We start from the raw sequence: 12,743 nt of genomic DNA on the forward strand, positions 1-12,743 counted from the left end.
GCATGGATCAAAACTGAATTTCCAATGGAAATAGTAAACCATCCAGGTACCTTTGGCGTATTCATTTCATTAGGACTATATTACAATTTGGGACACACTAATTCTAATTTCAAATAGGCCTACCATTTAGGACGGATAGTATGCGAATTGGGATGCAGCAATTGTCTTTATGAGTGAATCATTAAGTCATTTGTTCCAAAACACTGATTCATTCAGGAACGGAACTTGCGTTGAGAGGTTAAAAGAAGACAATTGGGTGCCAATTCTTGTTGCTGAAATGTAAGGTGCAATTCTTGTTTATTGAACTGTATAAAAGTGACATCACTTCATGTTTGTCTGAATATACACTCTGTTAATGCTTTTGTGTTACATTCATATCATTAAAAAGTAAAATGAAATGGTATAATTTCCTATCCTCATATGAAGTTATTTCAACTCAATATTTAATTTCCCTGCATTTATTTAGCATCTGTTTAAGGATGATAATAATGTACAGTAAGCCGATCATTATTCTTTCAGGGAGATAACAAGACCTGTTCACGCTGTCAGGGTTTATTTTGTGATAATGACCAGCATTATATAGCGGTTGCAGTCCATTATTTAGACCTCCCCTGATTGAATTTCAATGCACGATCAAACGGTAATTAACAGCAGGGCCTCTAATTGCTCGGCAGGTTTGATAAATGATCTTATTGCGGTGTCACTGAAAATGCGCAGGCCAAAGTTGTCCAAATCATATCGTTTCCACTAGAGTTTGTCCACCCACCAAGCCTCTTCATATCCACACGGGAAACTGAATATTTTTAGCAGATGACACTTTATAAGAGGGTTGTTGATGAAAAACATAATGGCAGCCTCATCATTCGGTGCTCTCGGCTAAGCGATCGATGACCGAAAGAGTCCTGCGGCTTTCACAAAATGGATATCCGCAATCGTTTAAGGTGTCAGAAGCAGCGTGAGGGTTCGGATGTGATCGCGCATTAACATCAAGTGCGATCAGGGAGATGGAGACCGTCCCGTTCTGAATGAGCCCTGACAGTTTTTCGGGATTAGAAACCTGCTCAGCCCCTTGTCTTTGCTGATGAGTATTTGACTTCTAACTGCTAGACATCCCAATCATCTCCACTCCCCCAATACTCCAATCAGGGCCTCATTAGCATCTGACACTACCTATCATTAACAAAACTCTCTAATTAGGAGCCAATCAGCCCTCTCAGGAGCCCTCTTCTGAGCGATGTGTGTTTAAAGCAGGAGCACGCGATGAGCTCAGATTGCAGGCGAGGTGTGATGTTGGAGGGGAGAACAGTGTGCTTACCCACCTAGTGTACTAGCACTCAGACAGATGGAGGGAAATCAAATCTCTCGTGACACTTTTTATAGTTGCACAGTCATCTGCCTCTTCACGTCAAAGAGAGAGAGGACTGGCATTATGTGTGTCACTGGATCAGATGTGAGAGCCTGGACTGAAATTATTTGATTTGTTCAAAGTCAAAACAGAACTTTTTATCTACTTTCAAGACCCAGGAAGGGTTTCATGTATGCTTGTGGAAAACTTTTAAAACACTCATTTCCAGCTCTCCCGGGTTTCATTTGTCCAACAGCGTATATATACATGCTACAAAATTAAAGCCTGATTGGAAATGATGCACAATAAGAATACTGATATTTAAAGTGATATTGACCTTGATTTGTCTGTCTCAAGCTCTTCGCTGACATGAGCGTTATCTCTGCGGTGACTTGATTAGTGGCAAAATTGTTTCTGTGGAGGAAATGATTACTGGAAAAATGTATTGTTTTCCCCCTCCGTTCATTATGTAGTGTTTGTTTAGATTATTAATAGCTTAATATTTTAATGGTGGATTTGAATGGATCTAAAACAATAAAATCATCAAATTCATTGAACAGTCCTTCCAGAAAAATGCGGCTTTTTTTTTGTGATTGTTGCGGGCAAAAATCCTTGATTATGCGGCACGTTTTCTTAAAAAATGCGATGAAAAATGCGGGATATTTATGCAATTTTATGCGATAAAATTGCGGGAACTTGCAAAAACTGCGGTTTGATGAGAAAGAGAAAAAAAGCACTACATCACAGAAAGTGCTGGAATATTTAAGTTCTCATCTTGTTTTATTGAAGACCTTAATAATGGCTCAAATTTACAAAACATTTAGTCAATCAAGTTCTGTAGCTTTACAAAAGGAATATGCTACAACTTCTGAAAAAACGATAATAGTTATTGTGTGCAAAAAAAACTAAATAACGACTTATATAGTGATGACTGATTTCAAAACACAGCATCATGATGCTATGAATCATCGAGTCGATTCATGATTCGGATCGCGTGTCAAACTGCTGAAATACGTGACTTTGGCGATCCAACCCGCTGAATCGACTCATTGATTCATAACGCTTCAAACCGCTGAATCAACTCATTGATTCATAACGCTTCAAACCGCTGAATCGACTCATTGATTCATAACGCTTCAAAGCTTCATGATGCTGTGTTTTGAAATCAGTCAGCACACAGGGAAACTGCTTTGCTCTTTAGCTGTTATTTTTGTTGGCCAATGGGAGTTTGTGCTTCATCATGGTTTCACCGGTATCTATGGTTTCTCCACGGGGTTTGAAGCTTTTCGGTGACGTTCGCGTCGGGTAATCACGTCACTTCAAAACGTTCCCATGGCAATAGGCGGAAATGGCGGCTCTTGTGTGAAGTAAACGAAAATTTTTCAACTTTCTGCTAATATATATGACTTTTTTTGCAACGAAAATGCGGGGATTATGAAATCATGATAGCCCCGCATATTTTGCATATTTTTTTCTGGAGGGACTGATTGAAGTAAAAGTATCAGTATCACTCTCCTAACCTCCAATAAACTCTCTCAGCTGGCCATATTTGAATCATTCAGTTCTGGTTAAATGAGGAACGAATGTAAAGTAAGTCTTAGTTGGACTAATTCTCAAGCTATTCTGACTCGATGGAAATTGGAGGGTTTCCGGTAAGATGGGCAGGAGGGATGGGTTTGCTCAAAGGTAATTTCTTAATTTGTGTGGTTTCATTATGCTTAAAAAAAGCAATCTCTCTCCTGTGACTGTGTCAAATTGACTCTGTACGGCAAAATGCACTCATCTGCATAGCTGTCACAATGGCTCATAAGATCTGGCACCCAATAACTTCACAATGTGCAGAATTACCGGTGTCACTTTTAATGTGACATAGCAATTTACATCACACACCGTAGGGACACGTGCACATTTCAAGCGGTTTGCATGGTTAATGGCTGGAACGTTATTTGCATTATAATTTGGTGAGTGTGAAGTGTAATCAAGCTACATTGACTCTTGAGGACTGCAGTGGCACGGTGGGCAACGTCGCAGCAACCCGAGAGCAGCGCTGCTCGGGTTCGCATGCAAATTTGCTGTGCGTGGCCAATCTGATGCGCCCCTGACTCGGGGTTCGTTTGCATATTCCACAGTTGGCATGTTAGACCCCACAAAGCCCCTCTAGCCTCTCTTCAGCTCTCATTAGCACCAGTGAAATAGTATGCTGATGCGCTGGCAAACTTCATTTAAGTTAAAACACATTTAGATCTGCTTGATACAGAAGAGAGTTATTTTTGGACTTTCCTAGACTGCTTACGTGGAGACTGTGATGCTGAGTAAAATCGCTGACTGAAGACTTGTTCATTTACATATGCATTTAGTTTTCATGTCAGTCAGTGGTGTGTTCGTGACACTTTGTATTAACTCAGCATGTTTCTAAAGGGCATTCAGAATTACAGAGCATCTCTTAAAATAACTGTAGATGAGTATCTTTGGTGTCAGTATCCCCTACGTAAAAGTTTATTTATACTTAAGTAAAGTACAGTGCATCTGGAAAGTTTTCACAGCGCTTCACTTTTTCCACATTTTGTTATGTTACAGTCTTATTCCAAAATTGATTACATTTCACAAAATAACATTTACATAAGTATTCACAGCCTTTGCCATGACACTCAAAATTGAGCTCAGGTGCATCCTGTTTCCACTGATCACCTTGAGATGTTTCTACAACATTATTGGAGTCCACCTGTGGTAAATTCAGTTGCTTGGACATTATTTGGGAAGGCACACACCTGTATATATAAGGTCCCACAGTTAACAGTGCATGTCAGAGCACAAACCAAGCCATGAAGTCCAAGGAATTGTCTGTAGACCTCAGAGAGAGGATTGTATCGAGGCACAGATCTGGGGAAGGGTACAGAACAATTTCTGCAGCATTGAAGGTCCCAATGAGCACAGTGGTCTCCATCATCTGTAAATGGAAGAAGTTTGGAACCACCAGGACTCTTCCTTGAGCTGGCCGCCTGGCCAAACTGAGCGTTTGGGGGAGAAGGGCCTTAGTCAGGTACCCCTTTTCCACCAAGGCAGTGCTGGTGCTGGTTCGGAGCCAGAGTCTAGTTTAAAATCAGTTCTTTGTCTTTCCACACCCAAAGTACCAGCTCCGAACCAGAAAAAGTGGTTATTAAGTAGCACCAAAACATTACTGGTCTAGAAGTAAGAACCGTTTGTGTCAGGGGCTGGGGGCGGGGTTACCGTGACCAACAAGACGAACACAAACTTGTGACCGCCATTTTTGAAAGAGCTGCTAATGGAGCTAATAGCTGCTCGATTGTAATCTCTGTCTATACAAATTACGGCGAGCTGCACGACTTCGTTGGATTCGCTGTGTTATGATGCCGATGTAATTTATAATTTGTTACATTTATATAGCGCTTTTCTAGGCACTCAAAGTGCTTTACATATAGAAGGGGGGAATCTCCTCAAACACCACCAATGTGCAGCATCCACCTGAATGATGCGATGGCAGCCATATTGCGCCAGAACGCTCACCACACACCAGCTGATTGGTGGAGAGGAGACAGTGATGAAGCCAATCGTATATATATATATATATATATATATATATATATATGGGGATGATTACGAGGCCATGATGGACATAGGCCTATGGGCAAATTTGGCCAGGATGCCGGGGTTACACCCCTACTCTTTATCGAAGTTCATCCTGGGATTTTTAATGACCACAGAGAGTCAGGACCTTGGTTTAACGTCTCATCCGAAGGACGGTGCTTGTTACAGTATAGTGTCCCCATCACTATACTGGGGTGTTAGGACCCACACAGACCACAGGGTGAGCACCCCCTGCTGGCCTCACTAACACCTCTACCAGCAGCTACCTAGTTTTCCCAGTTGGTCTCCCATCCAGGTACTAACCAGGCTCAGCCCTGCTTAGCTTCAGTGGGAAACCAGTCTTGGGCTACAGAGTGATATGGCTGCTGGTCGTAAAGCCATGTGTATCAATAGTAATGCAACGTTCGCCATTGTTGATGGAAGGCTTGTTCGAGATGCATCGGTGCTGTGCAGACCGATCGCCGTATGACATCAAAGTACAACGAGATCATATGACTCCTTATGCTTTTGAATCGCTCATGCTGTATTTTGATATCATGCTCAGATCGGTCTGCGCAGCCACCTGTGGTGGCTCTCTAGCCCATGGAAAGGCAAACCGGTTCTTAGAAGGCTCGTCAGTCGAACCAACTCCAAACTGGCACCAGCACTGGCTCTGAACTAGCACCCGGTTCATTCTGGTGGAAAAGGGGTAAGGAGGGTGACCAAGAACCCGATGGTCACTCTGACAGAGCTCCAGCGTTTCTCTGTGGAGGAAGGAGAACCTTCCAGAAGAACAACCATCTCTGCAGCACTCCACCAATCAGGCCTGTACGGTAGAATGGCCAGATAGAAATCACTCCTCAGTAAAAGGCACCTGGAGTTTCCCAAAAGGCACTGCATGTGGCAGGAACTGAGAGACTAGTCAGGATCGAGGGAAAGATGAATGCAGCAATGTACAGAGACATCCTTGACGAATGCATGCTCCAGAGCGCTCTGGACCTCAGACTAGGGCAAAGGCTCCTCTTCCAACAGGACAATGACTTTAAGCACACAGCCAAGATAACAAAGGAGTGTCTACGGGACAACTCTGTGAATGTCCTTGAGAGGCCCAGCCAGAGCCCAGACTTGAACCTGATTGAACATCTCTGGAGAGATCTGAAAATGGCTGTGCACAGACGCTCGCCATCCAACCTGATGGAGCTTGAGAGGTCCTGCAAAGAAGAATGGGTGAAACTGCCCAAAGATACTTGTGCCAAGCTTGTAACATCATACTCAAAAAGACTTGAGGCTGTAATTGTTTGCGGTTCCCGCAAAGTTGGGAGCATGAAATTGTCCAAAATATCTTGGTATGCTGAAGCATTAAGAGTTCCTTTCACTGGAACTAAGGGGTCAAGCCCAACCCCTGAAAAACAACCCCACACCCTAATCCCCCCTCCACCAAATTGTACCCTTGGCACAATGCAGTCAGGCAAGTAGCGTCCTCCTAGCAATTGCCAAACCCAGACTCGTCCATCGGATTGCCAGACAGAGAAGCGTGATTCGTCACTCCAGAGAACACATCTCCACTGCTCTAGAGTCCAGTGGCGGCGTGCTTTACACCACTGCATTTGACACGTTGCATTGCAATTGGTGATGTAAGGCTTGGATGCAGCTGCTCGCCATGGAAACCCATTCCATGAAGCTCTCTACGAACTGTTCTTGAGCTAATCTGAAGGCCACATGAAGTTTGGAGGTCTGTAGCTATCGACTCTGCAGAAAGTTGCCGACTTCTGCGCACTGTGCACCTCAGCATGTGCTGACCCCGCTCTGTGATTTTATGTGGTCTACCACTTCGTGGCTGAGTTGCTGTTGTTCCCAATTGCTTCCACTTTGTTATAATACCACTAACAGTTGAATGATTGGAACACCTGAATTCAATGATTTAGAGGGGTGTCCCAATACTTTTGGCAATATAGTGTATACCTTTAACTGTATTTTAACTCTTTCCAATTTAAAAACATTTTATTCTAGCTTCAAATGTGGGTAAATTTCATTTAAAAATGAAATAATTTTAAACAAAAAGCTGAGAAAATCGCATATTTGACAAAAACTGCATCCAGGTGGGATTCAAAACGATAATAGAGAACATCGAGTTAACACCCCCAAAGCTTCACAGTCGTTTCCTCTTCATGGGTTCGACATTTCATTCGGTAACATTGGGTAGTTTTGATTTATGCTGTTGAATGTTTGATGATTGTGTTGTTTTAAATTTGCGTAAGCAATCTTCTATCACTTGTTTCTGCTTCTTCTTCACCTCTGCTTTGATCCAAAGATTCTTTATTAGATGATGTGTAATAGCACCCCCCTACCAAATAACAGTATAAAAATCAAATAACAGCCGGAATAATCAGTTAGTGGCAGGGAAAGAGTAGATTTGAAATAAATTCATATGTACGTACACTACCAGTGGACTAGTCTACACAAAAGTTAAGATACTCAGAACATATATATCTGTTTACGTTATAGATCAATATTTACAAACAATGTAAGTTTATAAGACTATATGTAAAACTATGTGAAAAAAGTATTTAATAGGCTACTCAATCAAAAGTGTAAACACAACTACAAGCCAAGTATACTTACAATACTTAATTGATTATATCTCGATCAAAAGATTGAGTACAAGTATAGGCCAAATATACTTTGACTTTTATAAGTCAAGTTAACTTAAGTGCAATTTGATGTATATTTCTGAGAAGTACATAAAAAGTAGACTGAAACTATACTTTCTAATTTTTTAGTTTGAAAGAAGTATACTAATAGCACACTTGAATAAACTTATTTTTACTAGACCAGTATAGCACAATCTGTTAGCATTCCCTTTCTTTTCAATAACAGTTGCTCGAAGTAATCCGTCTTTGCACTGTTTTTGAGCCAATAAAAGTCATTTTTACACTTCTAAGTGTAGTAAAATATTTTCAAATTATACGTTGCTTGCAAAAATTGTATTTCATCAGAGTACGGCTACTTTTGAATGTTTGAATGGATATAAATGTTTTTGTAGCCAGATGTTGTATTTACAGCATGTACCAGCCGGAGCGAACTAGCCAAACCTTGACCCTTCGTAATCATCTGAATATAATTTCCTGACAAGAGAGAAATAAATCCCTCTCCTTATGGAAAGAGAGATGATGTTTCATACACAATTATACATCCTCATGGGTAATCACATCACTTAACAGCCAAAAAAGCTACACAGAATTGTGTAATCAAGACGATTTCCAATTAATTGGCAGATGTTAACTTTGGGAACACACAGGTTGAGTCTAGTTTAGGTTAGTAGTGCCAGGAATCAGTGCACCACATCATTACTGTCAAATTCTCTGTATCACACACCTAATTCATGATGCGATTATATGTGTGAATCAATATTGGTGTTATGTATTGCATAGCATGAGAGATCACCTAGAAAGTATTCATACTATGAATGAATGACAGCACTGTTTATTTGCAATATTTGTTTTCGTGAACGATTCACTAAAGGAATTATGCAAATCATCAGGTAACAACATAAACACGCCCCCAAAATCTGTGCTGAATGCAATTTGGGAACTCCACGTCATTTTGACTGGATATACTTGGAGACACCTGGATACAAAACGTGTGCTCATCTGTACTGCAGGTTTGATTACAACACGTTACCCCATCATTTGATCAATTAGTGATGACATAATTGCTAAAAAAATGTACATACACCAAATTCAGTTTACTATCTGCTTTGCGCGGGCAGAGCAAGGTTAATTTCATGTTTTGTGAATAAAGTGCAACCTATAATATGTGTAATTTGCATATAAAGTGTTGGCATATGTGTGATGAAAAGAAAGTGAATGGCTAAATTTTATACTATTTAGCACCTGATTAAACTGGATTGCAGATGAATAGTGAATACTATGCAGGTTTTGCACTAAAACGGTGTGCATTATTAACCTACAAAATCAAAATATTCAAATTGCGCTGAAGCAAAAAGTCTGAAGAAACGCGTGGGTGTCAGTTAACGCGAAGCAATCAAAGCAATTGGAGAAAAACAAGTAAAGGAAAATCAATTGACAGAATCTGCAAAAACAGAACAGCCATTGCCTAGCCTTTATAGGAGAGCTAAAAATGTATCCGGAGTAAATAATTCAGAAGCCATTAGTGATGCTTTGTAGTTGCATTTATAATAGGAAAGAGAATGCTTGCATGAGTAAGACTCTGTGGAGGATAGGATCCATGATTGGACACGTTTTTGGCACAGTCAACAGCCGTTGTCAATGTGCACACCATGTGTTTATTTCTATAATGAGATCAGAGAGTTAAATATTTGGTATTCCGCTCGTATGGAACAGGTTGCACAGTGTCACTGTTAATTAAAGGCAGTTTCTACTAATCCAGCAACGCTTCCTGAATAGATTTCGGTTGTCCCTCAAGTAAATTATCTTGAGCACTGATAGTCCCTCTCCCCTCTCGCTCTCTTTCTGTTTCTCCTCACTGTCTACCCCCTTTTCCTTCTACCACTCAGGGTATTAATCATGTTTGGCATTTGATTGCAAGACTTCAGGAACTGATGACACAAAGCCAGATCCTTTATCATGATGCTGTTTCTCTGTAGACGTTTACCACATTATAAACTGGTCTCAAAAGAAAACATAAAAGCTAATCATATGACACAGCGTATATCTATCTAGCAAAATCTCTGTGTAAAGAGTACCCAACATCATCATTAGGATAAAGAATGGAGGAATCAATCTTTCACAATCAGAGGATTTGGGGAATGCGATGCATTTCGTACGTCGAAAGCCCAAATAAGTCTTGAGAGAGTCAAATTATAGTCGATCGATATTTCACAAGAGATGGAGTGGAGTTGGCAATTACAGAATGAATGTTTGGGTACAGATATGTGTGTTTGCATTCGCTGGGTCTAAACAAGGAAGGTGCGTTACAGGCTTGACACAGACAAGTTAATTGAGTTTGGAGAAGAAACCATAGGCTGTATGTTTACAATAGCACTCTTAAGATGAACTGTTATAGGAAAGGAAACATGCCTGCCAGGGATCAGACATTTGGATAGACATAAACAGTTTATTTAGAAAGCTTCCACTCAGGCCAAAGTGCTTTATATTGACAGCTGTTATAGTCTGAAATTGAATGCAATCTGGCGTAGTAGACGCATAATGTGTCCATGGAGGTTTTTTAAATCAACATCAAGATTTTTTGTTAACATTTGTATGAATGTGTATTTATCATGAATACTGAATCACTGTTTTGCCTTCACCATAGTTCATTTTAAATGGTCCTTTATTGTGACAAATGATCTGAAATTGAACTACAAATTGATTTTGTATATTTATTTTTTCAAACTGTTGCAAGCATAACAGTGTTATATGGAGGACACCAAATGACATGTAATCTTCCCACAAATACTTTGTCTATATATATATATATATATATATATATATATATATATATATACATATATATATATATATATACATATATATATATATATATATATATATATATATATATATATATATATATATATATATATATATATATATATATATATATACAGTATATATATATATATATATACAGTATATATATATATATATACAGTATATATATATATATATATATATATATAGTGGAGAGAACAAGTATTTGATACACTGCCGATTTTGCCGGTTTGCCCTACTTACAAAGCATGTTTTTTATGTACTTTTGTATCTCTGCATGTACTTTTTATCATAGGTACTCTTCAACTGTGAGTGACAAAAATCCAGAAAATCACATTGTATGATTTTTAAATAATTAATTTGTATTTTATTGCATGACATAAGTATTTGATACATCAGAAAAGTAGAACTTAATATTTGGTACAGAAACCTTTGTTTGCAAATACAGAGATCATACGATTCCTGTAGTTCTTGACCAGGTTTGCCCACACTGCAGCAGGGATTTTGGCCCACTCCTCCATACAGACCTTCTCCAGATCCTTCAGGTTTCGGGGCTGTCGCTGGGCAATACGGACTTTCATCTCCCTCCAAAGATTTTCTATTGAGTTCAGGTCTGGAGACTGGCTAGGCCACTCCAGGACCTTGAGATGATTCTTACGGGGCCGCTCCTTAGTTGCCCTGGCTGTGTGTTTCGGGTCGTTGTCATGCTGGAAGACCCAGCCACGACCCATCTTCAATGCTCTTACTGAGGGAAGGAGGTTGTTGGCCAAGATCCCGCGATACATGGCCCCATCCATCCTCCCCTCAATACGGTGCAGTCGTCCTGTCCCCTTTGCAGAAAAGCATCCCCAAAGAATGATGTTTCCTCCTCCGTGCTTCACGGTTGGGATGGTGTTCTTGGGGTTGTACTCATCCTTCTTCTTCCTCCAAACACGGCGAGTGGATTTTAGACCAAAAAGCTCTATTTTTGTCTCATCAGACCACATGACCTTCTCCCATTCCTCCTCTGGATCATCTAGATGATCATTGGCAAACTTCAGACGGGCCTGGACATGCGCTGGCTTGATGGCGTAGTGTGTTACTAATGGTTTTCTTTTAGACTGTGGTCCCAGCTCTCTTCAGGTCATTGATCAGGTTCTGCCGTGTAGTTCTGGGCTGATCCCTCACCTTCCTCATGATCATTGATGCCCCACGAGGTGAGCTCTTGTATGGTGCCCCAGACCGAGGGAGATTAACCATAATCTTGAACTTCTTTCATTTTCTAATAATTGCGCCAACAGTTGTTGCCTTCTCTCCAAGCTGCATTCCTATTGTCCTGTAGCCCATCCCAGCCTTGTGCAGGTCTACAATTTTATCCCTGATGTCCTTACACAGCTCTCTGGTTTTGGCCATTGTGGAGAGGTTGGAGTCTGTCTGTTTGATTGAGTGTGTGGACGGGTGTCTTTTATACAGGTAACTAGTTCAAACAGGTGCAGTTAATACAGGTAATGAGTGGAGAACAGGAGGGCTTCTTAAAGAAAAACTAACAGGTCTGTGAGAGCCGGAATTCTTACTGGTTGGTAGGTGATCAAATACTTATGTCATGCAATAAAATGCAAATTAATTATTTAAAAATCATACAATGTGACTTTCTGGATTTTTGTTTTAGATTCCGTCACTCATAGTTTAAGAGTACCTGTGATAAAAATTACAGACCTCTACATGCTTTGTAAGTAGGAAAACCTGCAAAATCAGCAGTGTATCAAATACTTGTTCTCCCCACTGTACACTGTAAAAAAAAATTGGGGGGGGGGAATTGTTCAAATTGATCATTACATATTGGCCCAATAAATGACTTCCAAATAATTATCGCCATGCAAAAAGATTCATTGTACTAATCATAGCTTAAGGTCTTCACTCAAAATTAAATTTGTATATTCACAGAACATATTTAATTGTGCTCAGTCAATCTATGAAGTCGAAGTGAAAAATCCATGTTGGCTGAACAAGTCCTACGTCCGAAAAACGGTATACGCATGCGCAAAATGCGCTTGAAGAAAACCGTTCGTGTGGAGATTTCAAATGCGGAGACGCGGGAGCGGCAGCGCGAGCGGAGCCGAACCAGCAGGTGCTGAAGACCGAAACACATTCCCGAGAGAATAGAGATATTCATCTCACAAAGACGTTGGTGAGTATTTAGCACTGAAATTATTCTCCAGAGTTTTGCTTTATGACCGGGTGAAGTTTAAAAGACATTTTGTAGAATCACGAGTTCATGCATTCATTGGTTTCATGAGTGTGTTCTCGTTTACCACATAATTATCTAATAGCCTGTAGCCAATAGTTTTATTTTCCTCATG

The sequence above is a fragment of the Gobio gobio genome, assembly GCF_949357685.1.
Source record: "Gobio gobio genome assembly, chromosome: 8".
NCBI lineage: Eukaryota > Metazoa > Chordata > Actinopteri > Cypriniformes > Gobionidae > Gobio > Gobio gobio.